Below are 21,071 nucleotides of genomic sequence, written 5' to 3'. Positions count from 1 at the left end.
AAAGTGGGAGGAGATGAGGGAAGGAAGTCTACTTATTTTTGGTGGAATACGTTTTTCAAGACCCCTCTCTGGCCCCTTCCAAGTTCTCACGACTTTAACGGTACAAGTTACTGTGAAAGAAAGGAGAGCTCTGAAGGAATATCCCATGATCCATGTCTAGATAATGTCTAGATGTCTAGGCTCTACAGGCATACAATCAACAAATTTGTCCTGCTCACAGAGGAAATAATAGACAGACAGATTTTGCAAGGCTCAGAGCATGGAAAAGTTACCAATCACCGGCCCCGAGCGGCCGTGTCAAGAGCCTCCACCGATCGGTGCAATCTTCACAGCTTGATTATTCTTACATCTCTATGATAACAAACTCCTGCAGCATATCAATAATCAGAAGGCGATTTCTCAGTCATATATATATGTCTCTTGAGTGAAGCCTGTCATTCATAGACTGACTATGTAGTATGTCATAGATCTAAAGCAGCTACTTTCATAAATTGATAAAATATCTTAATGCACACGAGCCTCTGATTGATTGATTGATTGATTGATTATATCTTTTAGTTGATGTCTGCATCCCGTAAGGGCGCTATGCAACTGGTCTCGATCTAGCCTAATTAGGTATCTTAAGCGGGGCCCGGCAGGGCCTCACATGCTGTCACACAAATATAGTCCTCAACACCTTGACATCACAAAGTCAAACAACTAGTATAAACAGTGTAAACAGTGCAAACAGTATAAACAGTACAAATAAGTCAATAAATAAACAGATAAGACACTCTGTGAAGGGTTATCAACTAGTATTTGAGTATAGATTTAAGTTACTCTTATAGAGATATAAAGAAGTTTCTATACTATTCAGATCTTCAGATTCTAAAAGTCTTTATCTGAAGCTGAGTAGATCTGTAGTATTGAAGATAGTCTGTATAATTAAGATTTCTTCTCTATATCAGACTCTGTTGAGTTGTTTATATTAATAATATAATAGAATTGAATAAGCAGTTCAGTCTTGTAAAGAAATTGTATAGTCTTCTTAATCTCTGTTAGTGTAATCAGTACTCTATTCAGATATAGTGAGATTAATCTTTCAGCTGTTAAAATACTTCTACAGAGTATACTGTAATTAAAGTACTTAAATAGAATATATTGAATGATTTGTCTTTTCTCTTCTAAGTATGTATAGTGTGAGTCTTCAACTTTCTTAATAGAGTGAAGATACTCAGACAGATGTATCTTGCCTGTTCTCATCTATGTAAGTATAGAACTTAGATGTCTTGACAGACTTTTATAATATTTAAGTATCTTCTTTATTAATTGTCAATATAGTCTCTTTAATACTGTTTTATAAGATAATGCTTATTATCTCTCTTCTTATCTTGTCTTTAGTTAATATATAATCACTGTCTTTCTCATCACTACTAGAAGATATAATGTCAGAGTTAGAAGAGATTCTGACTTATTATATTATGTAGCGGGCTGCGCCTGATCAATTATATAGACTATTCTATTACACTTCACAGATTTCAATCACTTCATTCTTGAATATATATGCTCCGATTCTCAGCCATTCTTGATCACTGATTCTCAGTCATCATAAATGCATATACTTCAATTCTCAGCCATTCTCAATCACTGATTCTCAGTCACTATGAACATGCATATATTCTTTCACTCTGAAGCTTCACTGTGTATATCATCATATACATGTATAAATATTCATCTCAATCACTGATTCTTGCACTTTCTCTTTCTTTTCTTCTTTAATGTTTTTATCTTTATTATATAAGATCTATCAATATAATATCAATCTATTCAGCATAGATTTCTTACACTATAAAAACATTCATTGTCTTCTTATTAGAAAATAATTATTCACATATTATCTTCTTATTAGAAATGATTATTTATTAAGAGATATCTGAACATGTAATGATATGTAAGAAATAGAGAAACAGTTAAATAGTTAAGCAGACACTGAGTTCTTAGATAGTTCTTAGATAGAAGCTTGCTCATCAGTTACTCTGATTCTGTAACAAGATCTTATAAAGAGAGTAAGATCTTATAAGAGAATGTCAGTAAAAGACCTGAGAGTTCTGACACTCAGATGTATGAGATATTTATATGATTACATATCTGATAATTGATACAATCATGTCTAACAATAATATGAAACTCTCAAATGTAAGTATAGATACAATGCTACAGTAACTCTGAGCAATGTTGAAATTACAACAGCAACAGATAGCAGACATGCATATGACTTAACAACTTCAATATGAAGAGATTCAATGATTAACTCACACAATTTCAACATCTACAGAATTAAATACAAAAGTGCTGAAAGAACACTTAGATACTTCTATATATTTCAATACTTTCAATCTCACTCTCTACTCATCATGAAGAATGAAAATGCTTGTGAAACTGAGTGTAGATGAAGATTTCATCAGTTCATTAATCAATCAAGATTAATATATCAATGAATGATTGAATAATTGTGTGAAACAGAAGTTTTATTCATGAATAAAAGCATGTAAATCAGTGTTGCAAACACCTGACAACATCATGAGACATCTTGATATTCTGTTTCAAGACACTGCTATGCAATAGAAAGTATTAAATTGATTACAGAGCATCTGACAGAGAAACACTTCTCTTACAACATTTATTCCTGACTTTGACATCAAGATCTTAGAAGCAGATAATCAATCTTGAGAGAATTAAATGAAGATTAGCATGCTTAAGAAGACATTAACTTTCAAACTCTTACAGACTCTTATAAGTATAAATGAAGACTCAACTTATGAAGGCTTCTGCACACAGCTCTGAACATTGAACAATCATCTTATCAAGCTCAAGAGTATACAGAACAGTGATAGAAGATATTACATTCACATATCTGCACTGAGAAATAATTCAGTCACTCATACACTCATACTGAAGAACAATGATGCAGATGCCATGAACTAAATAGATTTAAATATCTATACATAAGCAAGAGTTTTCACTGTTTGAACAGGCTTCTGAGTCCCTGAGATTACTTCTGAAGAAGTCATCAATTGACATTAACATAAAGTGTGCATCAACTGTAATCAATCAGAACACCTTGCTTTCAACTGCTGATCAATCTATGTGTCTTTACAATTGAGAGAAAGATCAGTGTCTTCTTATTTAAAGAATGAATCAGTGCCTGTTCATATCAATCACATTGCAGTGAAGAAAGATTCAGAAGATAACTATAAGAATACTCTGATAAAACAGAGAAAAGATTAGTTTCTGTTCAAATTTACAAACAGAAGCTTGAAGAGATTGAACAATAATAATTTAAAGAGAAAATGACAATGAATGCAATCCTTGTATCTACTGTGATTGATAACATGTATAATATGAAAGTCATGATAGACAGCGGTCTATGTCACTATGCAATGATAAAATCTTCAGTTGTAAGATGTCATAACCTTCAGTGTATCTCTCTATCAAAACTCTCACTTCTCACAGAATTTGATAATTTAAAAGACATTTGTATCCGTTACATGATGAAGTTGATCATAGATATGAGAGAATATCAATGTGAAGATGCCTACACATATGAAGTTAATAATCTTGATTATAATCTTATATTAGAACTTGTCTGACTATCTGAACAAGACATCTTGTTAAATACTTAAAACAGAAGCTTGATATTCCCTAACAATAATAGAGTTCAGAAAGATGACATTCACAAGATCATGAATCTGACACAGATCTCTGTCAACATGTATGAAATACTCTGAAAAAGAAGTTACTGATAGTAGAATCATATAACAATCTATTTCATCAGTCTAACTGATATTAAAAAGACTCTAGAAAAGTTATCCTGTGTTACAATAACAGATTCTTATATAGAACTCCCTCACTCTGAACTCTTATACACTCAGATAATACAAGAGATGCATGATTTGTATATAATCAGTTATTCAGACTGTGAATAACTGTATAGAATAATCTTCTGAGAGTTCTATTAATCTGAGATATTAAACAGCATCAGACACTTCATTCAAAACTGCAATTATCTATAAGATAATAGACATGATCTTCTTCTACATGCAGAGGTCACTATCAACAGTTGAGATGCTGTTTCAACAGATGTAAGCCTGTTCTTTCTTACACACAGATATCACATGAAAGTGTTGAATCTTCTAGAGATTACACAGTTCATATCAAATCTCTGCAGTCTGATTCAGATCACTAATAATATAGTAACAAAGCTCTGAGATGCTTATGATTGAGCAGAGGCCTTCATGACAACTGTGAAACAAGATTAAGAGAACTGAATCAATGTTCACTGAGATTCTGCAGAATAATATAAGATAGAAGATCTGATATGATAGAATCTTAAGAATATACAAATCACATATTCATCTTGTACACTAGATTATCATCACATCAGATATAAAGTGATAGAAGTTCTAGATAGTCATAACTACTGTCTTAACATATCACCAGAAATTCATGATGTATTTCACACAAGCTTGCTTTGTCATATCATCACTGATCTGTTCTCTTCTCAGCTGATTTCTGACTGACAGCTACTAGGCATCATAGAAGAAGATAATGAGCTTGAGTGAGAGATTGAGAATATTCTTGATAAGAGATTCTGTGGTCACAGCTGATAATATCTTGTGAAATGAGTCAGCTACAATCAACTGACCTGAACTCTGAGTTTCACATTATTTAAAACAGCAGTTCTTGATCAATGAGAACTGCTTCTGAAAAGAAAGAACTAATGTGATGAGCTGCATCTGATCAATTATATAGACTATTTCATTACGCTTCACAGATTTCAATCACTTCATTCTTGAACATGTACACTCTGATTCTCAGTCATTCTCAATCACTGATTCTCAGCTGTCATGAATGTGTACACTCTGATTCTCAGCCATTCTCAATCACTGATCCTCAGCCACTATGAACACGCGTATATTCTTCTGCCTCGAAGCTCCACCGCGTACACTATCATATATGTGTATAAATATTCATCTCAATCACTGATTCTTGCACTTTCTCTTTCTTTCCTTCTTTAACATTTTTATCTTTGTTATATAAGATCTATCAATATAATACTGATCTATTCAGCGTAGGCCTCTTACATATTATAAGTCTGAGATACTCTCTTTTCATTCTGCTGTCTTCAGTCTTCTTCACTGTGTGATTAGTTATCTTATTTTCTGAAACTTCTGAGTATACTGAGATTCATCTGATCTTCATCATACTCTTGAGTTTATTATATATTGTAATAATAAGCTTTAAAATCTTTTGATCTGACTGTCTTACTGATATACTCACTGTCTGTATAGCTGCTTAATTATTGATAAAGATAATACTTCTTCTAAGCAGCTTCTCTGAATTCTCACAGTCTTGAATAATTTAAAGTATTATAAGTATATCATAGAGTTCTTCTATATAGACTATGTATTAAGTGTTCAGTTCTAAGCAGTATATCTTCTCTCTGTCTGTGAATAAGAATATCACTGAGATATCTATACATCTCATTATTTCACTGTTATCAGTGTATATAAGATATACTATACTCAGTGATATCTTATTATACTGATTCATAACAGTTGCAGTGTCAGAGATGATGTATATTTTAATCAGAGTTTATTATAAAGATATTATATATACTGTCTGTATCTTCTGATCTCTCAGATTATAAGAATATAGCTTTTTCTATCTAGCTAGTAAATAATATAGTGATATGTTCAGAGTCTCTGATTCTTCAATAAGAGTGCTCATATCTCTGATTTTTTAATTGCTGCTCAGTCTCAGTACAGCTGTATTACTGAGTATCTTAAGTATTAAATTGTAAGAATAAGTACTCGCAGGCAATTATTCGGGTGTTTGCAGCTTGACATGATATGTACTGTTAACTACTAGAAGTATTTATAATAGAAAGATAAAAATGTAGAAGTTAAATGTATAATAGTATTCAAGCTAAGTTATGAATGATATTTTTAAACTTCAGTCTATATAGTTATATATAGTCAAGAGCTGCTAACTCTATTAATTACATAAGAGATAGAAATAGAGATAAAGAATTTGTAAGAAGTGAGATTTCTTACATATTTTTCTCTCTTTAAGACTTTGTTCACAAAGTCTTTCACTGAGTGACTTTATACAATCAGCTCAGCACTGCAGTGATACTCACTAAAAACTCTTTATATCTATAAAAAAAAACCTCAGTGAGAAAAAATCTCTTATTACTATGAAGAGAAAAGAGTCTGTTACTCAGTTTCTTATTTCATAAGATTCTTTATAATTTACAGATTTTTCTCTAACTATCATACAGATTTATCTTGCATCTTTTATACAGAAGAGTTCTGATTTACTCTTAATCATTTTCATAAAATTCTTATATAATTATTATATAGATTTATCTCACAGATGAATCACTCTCTGTAAGATCATTCTCATTAAAGATAAGTATTTATAAGTTAATCTTTCACTTATTCTTATGAATCATTATTCTTTGACACTGTAGAATTGTAAGAAATTTTTCATTCTTTCATTAACTCTGTAGAATTATAGAATCAATGTATTTACAGTCTGTAATCACTCTTTATAGTTATATAGAAAGATTCAGATCTGTAATTCATAATTACTCTTTATTTACTAGAGTGATCTGACTGTTCTACAGAATCATTCACAGTGTAAACAAATCTCTCTAGAGTAGTATAAATATTTCAGATCTATCTATAAAATCTCATCTTCTTTTCTCTTTTTCTGTAACAGGTCTCATTCTTACAAACTGTAAATATCTTCATTCATCTATGAAGTGTTTTCACTCAGATAACAGAGAGAGAGTGTTTCTAACAATATCTGTATATTGATTCAAGAACTTCTTAAGAATAAAATTTCTTTTAATTTTAACACTCTTATAAATAATATCTGACTGCTACTGAGCTTCTTATAAGTGTCTCTGTGACTAGACTGACCGTGTGACCGTGTCTGAGACCAGGACCAGATTTTTTGATAGTCTCATTATCAATTCGACTGATTCCATTACACGGTTTTAACATTAGATAGTAGTCTCATACTGTCTCAGTGAGACTTACTGTCTACTCTTGTCACATTTTTCAAATAAGATCATGATTTCCCACTTCTCAATTTAAATTATTTTTATTGCTTTAAATGACTTTAAATCTCATTTGAGTGTTATCAAAAAGTGTTACTTTTTAAAAAATTAAAAATAGTCTAAAAAAACATTAAAATGTCTAAAAATAGTAACTTTATGTCAAGAATGAGACTAAATGTGATCAAATAAGATCACTTTCTCATTTTTTTCAAGTCATGGTTCCATTTTAAGATCTGATATATAGTCATTTTACATGTTTTTTTGATAGCCAGTCCCAGCGGGATTCACGCCAAGAAATGTATGAGATCAGATCAAATGAAATCAAACATGAAATTTATAATTTCAGTAGTCAGTCTATCTGTGACTCTTCTGATTGCTTTTTACTGACTGATGAAGCAGAGATATCATCACTTATAATAGTATCTTTATTTCTTTCAGCTCTGTCACTGCATCTGATTTTCAGATCAGTAGTCAACTCTGTATCTCTCTCAGATCAATCTCTGACTTCAAGCAGCACAGTTCTGCTCTTTGCTGTAAGTCTTCTTATAAGTAATTTCTTACAGATTCTAACTAACAGTTCTTATAAAGCTCTTAGTATTATCAGTGTCTTCTACAGCTCTGTAGATCTACAATTATCTTTCTTCTATCTGTATAATCTCTGATTAGATATATACAAATATATCTAGATTCTCTATCAACAGTTCTTATACTGCAGCACATTTTCACAATTCTATTATCAATGAGAGATAAGTTCTCAGATACTCATAAAATTCAGATAATTAAAACAATATAAATACTATGAATTTATAATGAGAGTTAATCTGAGTATATGAGCTCTCTCTCTGTATCTTAATTATTTTCAGACTGAATACTTCAGTATAACTAAAGAAGCAAACACAGCTTTATAAGAGATATCTGATTATATATATAGATGATCAGTTCTTAAGATTCTGCTGCAACTATATACACTCTGATATTCAGCTTCTCTGAAGTCTGTGTATTTTCAGCAGTTTTCATATTAAATGTAATAATTATCTGTACTGCAGATATAATACTCTCTGCTTCTTTAAAGAAGAAAATTAATAGGTATGAGAGAATTGAGTATTACAGATATTAAGAATGTGAATATAAGTTTTCTTTATTTTTTCTTTATTAATCTCTAAATTATGTTTACAAATCTGTTTCTGTTTTCTTATTTTATAGCTTTAATAAGAATATAATTTCTTCTTTCTTTTATATACACTGTGAACTGTTCATCTCAGTAGAAACTCATTATCTTATAGACTAGAGTTTGTAAATGATAGTATTAATATCTTTATTATAATCAGATTCTTAGTAAAGATCACATCATTCTAACTTATCAGAATTCATAGTATAAAAGTCATGTCTTAGCTTTCACAGATATTTTATCTACTCAGATGATTCTTAAGTGAACTCATTTCTCTTATTAGAATACTCTTATCATTCAATCTTGAATCAGAGCTTATAATCTTACTTCTCTGAGTTAATAATTTCTTTAATCTGATATTCTCTTTCACTCTCTAGTACTTTATGAATAGAGTGATAAGTCACAGAATTCTCTTCTAAGAATTTCTTATATTTACAGAGTAAAGAGACATAAAAAACATTATATATCTATAACTCAGATAACAGTTTTAATCTATAGAACTGTGAGTTAATTTTCTTTATAATCTTATAAGACTCTATCTGTAAGAGATTCAGCTTCTTACTAGATCTCTTTATAATAATATTTTCTAGACTCAGTCAGACTTTATTATCTTTCTTAAAACTCTTTATAATATACTTGAAGTCATAGTATCTCTTCTAATACTCTTAGATCTTTCTCAAGAATTTGCAGACTGTCTCTCAGATATTCTGAATTCTCTCAGTCTGTTCACAGATATTACTATACTTTATAGTATACTCTCATGAGTTCATCAAGATCATCTGCAGATAAGTTTCAGTGAGTATCTCAAAGAGAGTTTTATCTGTACTAGTATGCTTTGAGTTATTATATATAAACTCTGTAAGTGATAATTAATACACTCAGTTATTCTGATTATAATTGATTAAGTACTGTAGATACTATTTTAATATACTTATCAGATATTTCATCTGATCATCTGTCTATTGATAAAAAGTCATACTTAAATCTCATGAGATCTGCAGTATAGTTATCAGATCAGATAAGAACTCTTCTATACAGATTAATCTTCTATCTGAGATAATATTTATAGATAACTCATACAACTGAATCATATCACAGATAAAGATATAAGTTAAATTCTTTGACTTTAAGTTCTTATAGATGAGTATAAAGTGTGTTATCTTGATAAAGTGATCTACTATTATCAGCACACTATTAAAGCAGATATTATATATGTTCTTACTTTTAGAGAGACTTATAAGAGTATTTATTTCTAGCTGTTCTCAAGATTTCTGTGAAATGAGTAGAGAAGTAAGTTCTTTATATAGTCTGAACTGTATTATCTATGAATTCTGATAAATAGTATAAGAATTCACTATCTTCTTTATAAGTTCTTATATCTTTGATCAGAAGTACTTTCTTATAAGTAACTTATGAGTTCTAATATCTATAAAATAATCTGCTAGAGAAGAGTTATAATATCTTTTAATAAGTTCTATATATAGAAACTTATTCATAGATATATAAATCTGACTCTCTCTTTATAAGAGATTATTTAAGTCTCTTTAATTCTTTATTTCTGCAGAATTGATCTCTGCTGTAAGCAGTTTCTGAATATACTAAGTATGTTCATTCTTCAGTTGCAGTTCAGATAATCTGAACAAAAGATCTTATAAAGACTTATACTCTGTTTTCTCTTACATCAGATCTTTCACAGCACTTCTCAAAGTCTGCAAACTCTTCAGATTATAGATACTCTCTTCAAGAATTCTTACAGAGATTCTCAGAGTGTTGACTCTCAGTGTTATAAGAAGTAGTTATATAGACTTCTTTTCTCTCTCTTCTTTCTTCTCTCATAGAGAATTAAGAGACTCTTCAGTCAATCTCTTTATAACACTCAGTCTAAGTATTCTGTGAAGCTTTTCTATCTTCTCTAGCTTCTCTATGTTTATTATTCTGATCTTCTTAACATAGTCTGATCTCTAAGAGAATTTATTCACTGAATTCTTAGTTTTCTTGATATATTCTATCTTGAATCAGAACTTACTCAGGCTCTGAGCTCAGTAAATCTGATATTATAAGAGTTTCTTAATTGAAGTAAACTATTATAAGCTGTTATAATCAGTTCTAATAGTAATCACTATCATAAAACTCTTAAAGTAGTGATATTAGTGATGAAAGAATTTCACTATTATAAGAAGCTTCTAATTATAAATATTATAGTTAATCTTCACAGATTATATCTTCTGTGAGAAAAAGATTACTAAAACTCAGTTTTTATTTAACTGTAGTTATAAGACTATTTCTGAGATTATAAAGAAGAAGATATTCATCTCTAATCTGATTAAGAGTAAGAAATTAAAGTGAAACAGTATCACTGTATCTATGAATATTTATTTTAATTTTATAAAGACTCTGTAAGCTTCTGAGATAAGAAAGTTCTTACAGTTCTCTTTTCTTAATAATTTTTTTATTCTTTATTCATGAAATAACTTCTTTTTATTTTCACTCTTCAGCATGTCTGTAAGAGTTAAGAAGATTCTTATAAATATTATAACATGACGGAACCGAAGCAGTGACTAGTCAGCGGTGTTATGTAGAGATAGTTGTTTGAGAAGCTGTATGAGTGAGCTTGACTATCTTGCTTAAATAGTGAGCTCATAGACTACAGAGTTATTACAAGAATATCACAGATATAATACTTAGTATACTAAGAAGATTGTATAAGACATGCAGTAACTCTCATATATATTCTAGTAGAAGAAAAATAAATCACTGACTTCTTTTATAAGAAGTCAGCATCTAGTTATTCTATATAGATAATGAGTAGATACTTTCTCTCATTTCATGAGTGAGAATAGCTGAAGTAATATCTCAGCAGTATCTCACTATTAAGAAAAAGTAATCTACTGATCTTATATAGAAGCAGAGTTCTTATATTTATTAATCAGATCTTTCTATAATATATCTGAATAATGTTATAGAGCAGTTGAAAACCAGTTCAGATAATCTGCAGAATAAATGAAATTATTCACATGAAAGCAATGAGCTGTGTGAAATTATAGCAGAGTCTTGATATGATCAGAGATATGATAATACTCTTCTCTTTAAAAGCATAGTTCTGATACTCTTAAGATTATCAGATTAGAAATTATCTTTGTTGTATAGTAATGATTATTAACTGATTTAACAGCATATATACTGCACATGATATAAAGAAATAGATGAGTTTTTCTGCTAATGAAAAGATCTTTTCTCTTATGAAATATTTTTCTTTTCTCTTTCTCAATTACAACAGTGAGTGTATGAGAGTATCATTCTTGAAGAATAATAAAGGACTTATTCTGACATTTTCTAGTGAGTAAATGTCTTTATGATGTGGCTGTGGCCTCTGTGACTGTTAAGAAAGCCAGGTTGAAGACAGAGACAGTATTAATGAGCCGCGAGAGTATCACTTCTATTGTCACACCTCCTCCCTCTTCTGCATCTCTTGCAGCTGCGGCGGTAGTAGCCGCGCTGTGCAGTGAGGTGTCATTTCTTCTGCTGACTGATGCATCTGTGTCCAGTCTGTTCCCTGCTCCTCTCACTGCTGTTGTGACGCCGCCCTCTCTCTCAGTCAATACAGTGGTGTATGACTCTGTATAGTCATTCAGAGAGAAACCCGGGGAGAGCTTGATTTCAGAGACAGTGACTCTGAGAAGCTCAATCTGTAGTTCCTCTCTCACATGTCTGAGCCCTGCTTGAGATGCTGCTAAGTTGAGTTCACAGAGTCCTGCAGTTTCTTCATCTTCCCTCTGTGAAAAGGCTCTGATACAGTCTCTAATCAGCACTGTCACTTGTCTGTGCTATGCTAAGCAGCTGAAGAAGAGAGAGATTTTATACACTTATCTCTTCTCTTACTTCTATTATTTTTATTACATCTGTAATAATAACTTCTGTCTCTCTATAAGTATTATCTCACAGAAAGATGTTGTATCAGCTCTGATAAGAAGTTTAAATACTTAAGTAGTACAGAGTAAGAATCTTGAAGCTTTAAGTATTAATAGATTCTATTAAGACTGAGAAGATCTCTCTTACTCATCTATAAAAGAAGATAAAAGTGTGAATCTCTGAGATGAAAAAACATCTCAGAATAACTGATCTTAAGAAGAGATTAGTCAGTATCACTGTTGAAAGTACTATAAAGATTAATCACTGATTAAAGAGAATCTCACTTCAATTGAAGCAGATAACTGAGATATTTTATAAGTTAGTAAATTAATATTTTTATATATTTTTTATACTCTTCTATAGCATGCTTCTCTATAGTACTGCAACACTAACTTCTCAGCAGATAAAGATATCAGTACTGAAGACTTTAACAGTGAAGAATGAGTTTGATAAAGATATAATTATTAATAAGTAGACTCTGAGATTCTCTCTTTTTACTTTTTCAGCAGACTGTAGTCTCATTAGAATAGTAGCAGTCTGTAAGTTAATAATAGTAATCTTTTTTATTGATTTCAAATATTTCTTTTCTCTAACTACTTCAGGAATTTTACACTTGTGTAGTCTTATTAAACTTCTAAAAAAATTCTTTGAGAGAAAATAGAAGAAGAGTGTTACAGAGTCTATAAAATACTGACTTATTACTGTGAGATCATCTCTAAAAAACTCTTTAAGAAAAATGAGAAGTCTTAAGCAGTATTTCTTACTTAATATCTCTGATATATAACAGAGTAATCTCTACTAGCTGTCTTATAGTTTATAATCTCTTTCTCAGCATTTTCTAAATACTCAAGCAGTTCTTACAAATTCTCTGATAATGAATAATCTTCTTATTTAATAAGATATTAAAGCTTGCTATAATATATTCACTTATTTAATATTTTCTTCATAAGATATTCAGTATCACTTTTAATCTCAATATTATTCAGCTAAGACAGCTCTGCTCTGAAGTATTACTTATAGAGTTTTAAATAGAAAATGTGAAAAATAGAATGAATTGATTTTAATTCTATAAGTAATTTTAACTCATATATCTGCTTACTTATTACTCTTATTACTGAGAAAGATTCTAGTCACTACTTACTGAGCTTCTTACACAGTCTCATTATCTTGATATTCTTTGTTAAAAGTAGTACTTGATTCTCTATCAAGAACTTCATTAGAAGATGTTTTTAATTATAGTATTTTATCTACTATTTCTGAGTATAATGAATACTTTTCATCATCTTCTCATGAATTTTATTTAAAAGTTTCAATCTTACTTTTACTTCTAATACTGAGAGATACTCTGTTCTCTGTATCTATTTAATATTCTGACTGTCTATTTCTTTCTTTGAAATGTTATCTGTGACATCACTGAGTAATGAAGAATTATATTTATAATAAGTATAGAAAGAAGATATCTTTAAGATTGCATTCTTTATATTATTATATATAAATTCAGTGATCAGAAGATGTTTAAGTCAATCATTCTGATAATATAAATAGAATGCTTAAAGATGCTGTTTTAGTGTCTGATTCAGACATTCAGTCTGATTATCTGTCTGTGAATGAAAAGCAGTACTGAGGAGATATTTTATCATAAGATAATAGTAAAAAGCTGATCAGTATTTACTGATGAAGAGGAATTCTCAATCTGTTATCAATGATTTTGAAGCACTATAATTATGAATGATAATATCTAAAAACAGATCAGTCAATTCAGAGGCTTTAATCTTTTTATAAGTAGAGATATATCTAATCATCTTCATGAAGTAGTTAATAATGATTAAAATTAAGTCATATTCTTTGACTCTTGTCAACTTCAGCAGGTCAACTATGAAATTCATTGATAGATTCTATTATAAGCTCTTTGAAACAGGCAGTGATATCAACTTGCTGTATTACTTATATCACAGAATCTTTATTCTTTGATAGATATTATAAGTCTTAACATACTCTTTGACATCTGTTCAGAGCTTGTCTTAAATATATTTATATTTTAGAAGCTTCTCAGTCTTCTCTAACTTAAAGTACTCTGTATGAGAATTATTATGATGAATTCTTAATAACTTCTAGCACACTGCTCTACTATAAGAGATGAAGACTGAATTATTCAGCAGTAGAAGTTTATATTCTTCTAGTTATCAGTGACTTGATTTCTTAGTAACACTGTCTCACTCAGAGCCTGTCTCTTTCAAGTTCAAATCAGATTCTTTCTTCTTCAACTTCTGAATTTAAGCTGTAGTAGAGATATCTCTCTTCTATAACTTATCAATGAATTTTAAAAGTAGTTGAGTAGAAAGATTGTAGACTGTTTCATTCTTTGTCAATTCAATAATAGTAAGATATAATATAAGAAGCTCATAATCTTCAGTGTCAGTCTTCTGCAGAGATCTAAGTTTTCTTTCATCTTTTATACTGAGTCATGCAGCTGTCTTACTAGTGCTATTCTCAAGCTTCAGAGAACTTCAATTCTCTGCAGTCAGCTTCTTCTGTAGTGATGACAGAGATTCTTTTATAGAATTCTTCTCTGCATTAATGATATTATAATTGAGTCATCTAGACAGTGTGTTGATAAGATTAAGCTGATCTGAACAGTATCAGATATAGAAATCATACTCTGAAAGCAGCTCTGCTCATCTGACTTGATGTTCTATCAAGCTCTTTATTATTAAGAAGTAATGCAGATTTGTATAATCAGTGAGAACTTACACTGAATACTTACTACTCTGAAGATAATGTTATCAGATCTTAAAGAATTTGATAATTACTAACATCTTCTAATTATAAGTATCATATCTTCTCTGTGTGAGTAATAACTTCTTGAAGAAGAAGATCACTGATCTTTATTTACAGCATCTTATAGACTCTGTGAAAAAGCCTTCTCTTATAGACAATTTATTGCCTGTTTTCTCAGAGATGATTATTCTCTGATTCTTTCAACATTGAAAGGCCTCTGATGTCAACTGTGAAAAGATTTCACAGATCTCATTTCTGAATATATCAGTCTCACACTGACTGAGTAACTCAGAGTTAAAGTGATTCAGTATTATAATATCTGTGAAAGCTTGTTTCAATTCTGTAAACACCTGTGCAGCATCTTGAGTGAGAATAAACAGTCTCATTTTTCTGTCTTTCACACTTCTCTTTAACAGATCTGTAAGAGAGATAGTAATCTGTGAATATGTATAGATGAATTATCTGTAGAAATTCACAAATTCTAGAAACATCTGCATCTTACAGTATATTCACAATACTGGCCAGTTCTCAATGACAGAGACTCAGCTCCTGTTCATTGAAATGTCATTCATTTCAATAATATAATCTAAGAAATCAATCTCCTGCATGTAGAATAAGCATTTTTCAGTGTTTATATAGAGTTAATACTGTCTCAAGTGACTTAACACTTCTCAAACATGAGTATCATGTTCTTTCTTCATTTTTGAGAAGATTAGAATGTCATCTAAGTATACTATGTAGAAGACATTGACAAGGCCCTGCAGTGTCTCATTTATATAGATCTGAAAGATGACTGAAGCATTACAAAGATTAAAAGATAAAACAAGATATTCAAAATTGCTGTACTTGATATGAAAAGCTGTTTTTCAAACATCATCTTTGTTAACTCTGATTCTATGATAGATATTCTGTATATCAATCTTTGAGAATATCTTTGCTTCAGATAATCAATCAATCATCTTGTCAATTAATGATAATAAATAGTAATTCTTAATCATCATCTTATTGAGATCTCTGTAGTCTATGCATAGATATAGTCTATCATTCTTCTTGAATATAAAGAGTATAGACATCTCTGCTGAACTCTTTGATAGATATATTCAGTTCTTTGATTGCACTTCTTTAAGATATTTATACAGAACATTCAATTTCTTTATAGACAAGTTGTAAAGAGACCTGTACAGTACTATTGCACTGTCTTCAAGATAAATCTTATATCATATCTTAGTGTCAGAAAACTTCACTGCTTCTCTTTTTGAAAAGACATTCTTATAATCTGTAAAGAGATGTTGTATACATTCATCTTCAATGACAGATACTGCTGTTAATCTTGTTGTAAGAGTGATGACTTCTTCATCTATTCTTAAGTCTTAATCACCTGCTACATAGTATATTAACTCTATCTTTTTCTCAAGATTCTTCTGATGAAACTCTTCAGATTTCTCTATCACTGTCTCTTCATTAGTGAGATGATACTGTCATGTCTGAGTGACTCAGTTAATGAGAGAATTGTTTTCTCTCAATTATAAAAGATTTAAAATGACATTCTCATCTATGATGTTAACTGTATGAAGAAGCAGACTGCTCTTCTTAAAGATTTCTTCTAAGTCTGTGATCACACACTTCACTTAAATTATGCTAAAACAGTGACATTTTATTTCATCAGTAAATTTTACATGATCTGACAGATCTATCTTCTTTCAACTCTTCATCAAAGAAAAGAAATAGAATATGAAGTTATTATCTACTCTGAAGTCAAGTAGATATCTCACTGATATCTTCTCATTCAGAGTATACATTATGATCATAACATGAACTCAGAGATATGAGAATTATCAATTCTTTTCTTTCTCTTCTTTATCTTCTGTGAATATGTTTGTTAGAAGAGAAGTTAACTTTGAGAAGATATCTTTTTAATTTCTTCTCTTCTTCAGCTTCTTACAATCACTGACATAGTAATCATCAGCTTCACAGTTGAAACAGAGATCTTTGTTAAATCTTTTTTAATATTTCTTTACAGTGAGTGAAGAATCAGAATACTTGAAATTCTTCTTTACTTTCTCTGTACTGAAGCTGTCACAGTGCTGTTTAGATCTCATTATTAATTACTTAAAAGAAATCTTATTGATCTTTTTCTCAGAGAATTGATTATTCAAATAGATCTGAGAAGTCAGGTTAACAAGCTCAGTGCAATTAGTTGATGAACTCTGATATTATGATATCATTGTTCACATCTTATGAGTCAGCTTTATAAGATAAAGCTGTATTTTTAATTGATTCAAATCATCAGTTAATTTCTCTTAATATTCTTCAAATCTTGCATTGAAATTGAAAGAATTCTTATCATCTTATTGATATAATAAGTTGAACTGCTGTATCACTGTGAAGCTGCAGTTACAGTGATCTTTGATTTAATTCAGTAGAAACTTCTTGAATTCTTTTCAAATTATAACAGTATTAATATACTCAAGCTCTCTCTTCTTAATGATCTAAGTAGTCATAGAGATGTCTTCAAGAAGGTTGATGATGTATATTACTTATATCTTATGAGTATTATACTGGCTCAGATTAAGGTGGAATTTCTGTTCAAGAGTACAGATTATTATTATTATTATTCTTCAATTATAGATGTATGCAGTCAGAGACTATGACATCTACCTGAGAACTTTAGTTCTCAGGGTTTTTTCTATGTCTGTAAAGTTAACTATTGTACATTCATCAATTTCAGATATGTAAAATCAGAAAATTCCAGCCCAGAATACAAAAACTGTTTACAAATTGCAGTGTTTTAACATCTTTTGATACTTTGAAATCATTTGACAATATCATGACAAAAGAAAAGAGAGAAAGAACACAGTCTCAAAGATAGACACATTAAATAGATAGATAGAAAGAAATTGAAAGAAAAAGATACAGAAAAAGAAAAAGTAAAGAGAGACTATAACAAAACAAATTCTTAAAAGAGAGTGTATAGCTGTTTTAACAGACTATATCTGATTGATTTCCTTCTCTTCATATTCAGATAATTCTGAATTTAGTCATTTTCTTGTAGCTGCTTGAGTTTCTGATAGAAAGTCTATTAAGTATTTAATTCCTGTCTCAGTTGAGAATAAGAATCTCATATTTAATTGATTTAGATCATACTTCTCTTTCAATCTGGCTCTGAAACTATTGTATAATGCACAGTGCATTATAATATACTCAGGATTCTCATTTGTATTGCAGAATGAGCATTCTATTGAGTCAAATCTATCATCAAATCTTTGTATATAAGATTTGAAATAGCCATGTCCTAGTTTCAGCTGTATTATAGATGAGAATATTTTCTTTTTATATTTAATTGAACAAGATTTCCACTTGGGTTTTGTTTCAAATCTTGAATAATGTATACTCTTCTTTTGTTTCTGTCAGCTTTCATTCCACTTATCTAAACAAGATTCTTTTATTTTTCTCTTTATAAAAGACCAGAACATAATTTTTTGAATAGATCTGCTTAATTCTGCACTCTTTTTTGCAGCTGAATCAGCCAATTCATTGCCATGAATATTCATATGAGCAGGAACTCAGTGCAGATGAATTCTCAGCTTTGATGTTCTTCTCTTTTGAATTTTTAAAACAGAGTTTAAGATCAGTTCAAGATTCATTTGATCATTATGAATCTGACTATTTCTAAGTCTTTTTAAAGCAGCTTGACTATCAGAGAATATCCATGTCTCTTTCAAACAATTTCCTCTTTTATGAGATTTTATTTCAATGAGTTTGAAAGCTTTCACTATTGCAAATAGTTCAGCATCAAAGACTTCACATTCAGAGCCTAGATTTCAGAAATCTGAGATAAAATTAATATTATCTTCAGTATAAGCAATGCCTGCGCCTAATCTATTTAAGTTCTTATTTTTTGAGTCATCTGAATAAATCAGAATAGAGTCTTTTATATTAATTGTAGAAATTCTCTTCAAATGTTGTTCATATTCTTTCTCTTTTAATAGTTCACTTATTTGTAAGTCTATAAGAGATTCAAGCTTTTTTCTCCAGAGAGATAACTTCTCATGATCAACTTTTTCAACATTTAAAGAAGAAAATTGATTTTTAATCAGAGAGCATAGTCTGTACAGTTGAGAAGGCATTTTCTTTGAAGAATTATTTTCATTTCAATCAAGAAATCTATTCCAATCCAGTTCATTTTCAGAGTTAATTGATGGAAATGAAGAAGAGACTCTTTCTCTGATTATATGATTTGAGCTCATCTTTACAACTCTCAGAGCATAGTTCATACAGGCCTTTTCAAATCTAATAGTAGAAGGAGGAATTGAAGCTTCAATTTTCATTGCTTTAATAGGAGATGATTTAAATGCTCTCAGAATTCTTCTCAAGACTCTGTTTTGCAGACTTTGAAAGAGTTCAGTGAAATTCCCTTGATTATTTCATCAAACTTGAACTTCATAATCAGCTACTGATGTAATACAGGCTATATATAACTGTCTCATAGCCTGAAAGGATAGACCCCTCTCTGTATTTGATAGTCTGATTATATTGTTCAATAGTCTTTCTGCCTTGACAGTTCTTTGTTGAATGTGATATTTAAAATTCAACTTGGAGTTTAATCATACTTCTAACCATTTGACATTTACACTGGGTTTAATCTCTCTATTTAAAAGAGTTAGAGATAGTTCTTTCTCATTGAATCTAGAAAAGAAATGAATTAACTCAGTTTTATTCATATTAAATTGAATTTGATTGATATCTACTCTAACAAAGATTTTCTTTGCAGCTTCTTCAATTACTTTCAAATTCTCTTTGATAGTTTTTGAGCTGTAGACTAGACCAATATCATCCACATAACTCGGAGATCGCACTATTCTCATATTTCTATTTTTGAATAGATATGCAGTGTATATTGCAAATAAAATGAGTGAGATTGAAGACCTCTGTGATACTTCTATTTTTATCTCAGTCTTGTCTTGTTTCATTTCATCAAAGAAGAGTTGTATAATTCTTTTAGACATAAAACAGTTAACTCATTTTATTAGAGAAAGTGGCAGTTTTAATATCTTCAATGTCTGAATTAACTTTGACTTTGAAACATGATCAAACACTTCTTTTATATCAATAAAAACTGCAGTTGAGACCAGACTCTCATGCTTTGCTATTTGAATATCATGAACAACTGAGAGAACAGTGTCAATTGCAGAACACTGTTTTCTATCTCTCATTTATTCACTGAATAAAAGAGAATCATCTATAGAGCTTATAAAAGATAGTTAAGTAGCTATTATCTTTTCTAAAACCTTTTCTAGGCAGTTCAATAGAGATATTACTCTATATGACTTAGAAATTGAAGTTTTTCTATTAGGTTTTGCAAGAATCACTTCAGTGGCTTCTCTCCAGCATTCAGGATGATATCTATTTTTCAAGAGATTGAAAAAGAGCTCAAAATATTCATTCTTTAAGTAGAAATATGTATTTTGAATAATCAAGTGATTAATTGAATCAGGACCTGCAGCAGTTTTAACAGAACTTGAGAAGATAGCTGACTCTAATTCATCTTGTGTAAGATCAGGCCATTCTCAGTCATTTTCATCAATGTAGTTGAGAAGTGATATATTCTCTTTCTCTGAATCTGAATCTGAATCTGATGAGTTCTGAAAGAGAATTCTCATGAAAGCTTGATATTTTTTCTTAAAAGAGTTTGCTGTATATGATTCATTCTGAAACTCATATTCTAGAGCTGAAAGTTTTGCTACACTTCTTGTTTTAGTATAGTTAAAAGCTTTAAAAACTTCCTTCTCTTGTGCTTCTTCAAGAAATTTATTCCAGCAGTCTGTTTTAGCTCTTTTAATATCTGAAAAATATTCATTTCTAACAGTTTTGAACTCTTCATCAGATATTACATCATTCTTTCAATCTCTTCTAGCAGTAGCTAATTCTTTTCTTTTAGATGAGATATTCTCATTTCATCAAGGTTTTGAATACTCAGAAGATTTTCTTTTTGAAATATTATCTCTAACACTTGTTAGAATGATAGATGTAATAAGCTTCACTCTATTCTCAAGCATTTCATTTGAGATATCTTGACCAGAATTCCAATATAGCTCATTCTGTCTTTCA

The sequence above is a fragment of the Blastomyces dermatitidis genome (assembly GCF_000003525.1).
Source record: "Blastomyces dermatitidis ER-3 genomic scaffold supercont1.3, whole genome shotgun sequence".
Classification (NCBI taxonomy): Eukaryota; Fungi; Ascomycota; class Eurotiomycetes; order Onygenales; family Ajellomycetaceae; genus Blastomyces; species Blastomyces dermatitidis.
This window is presented reverse-complemented; position numbering follows the sequence as displayed.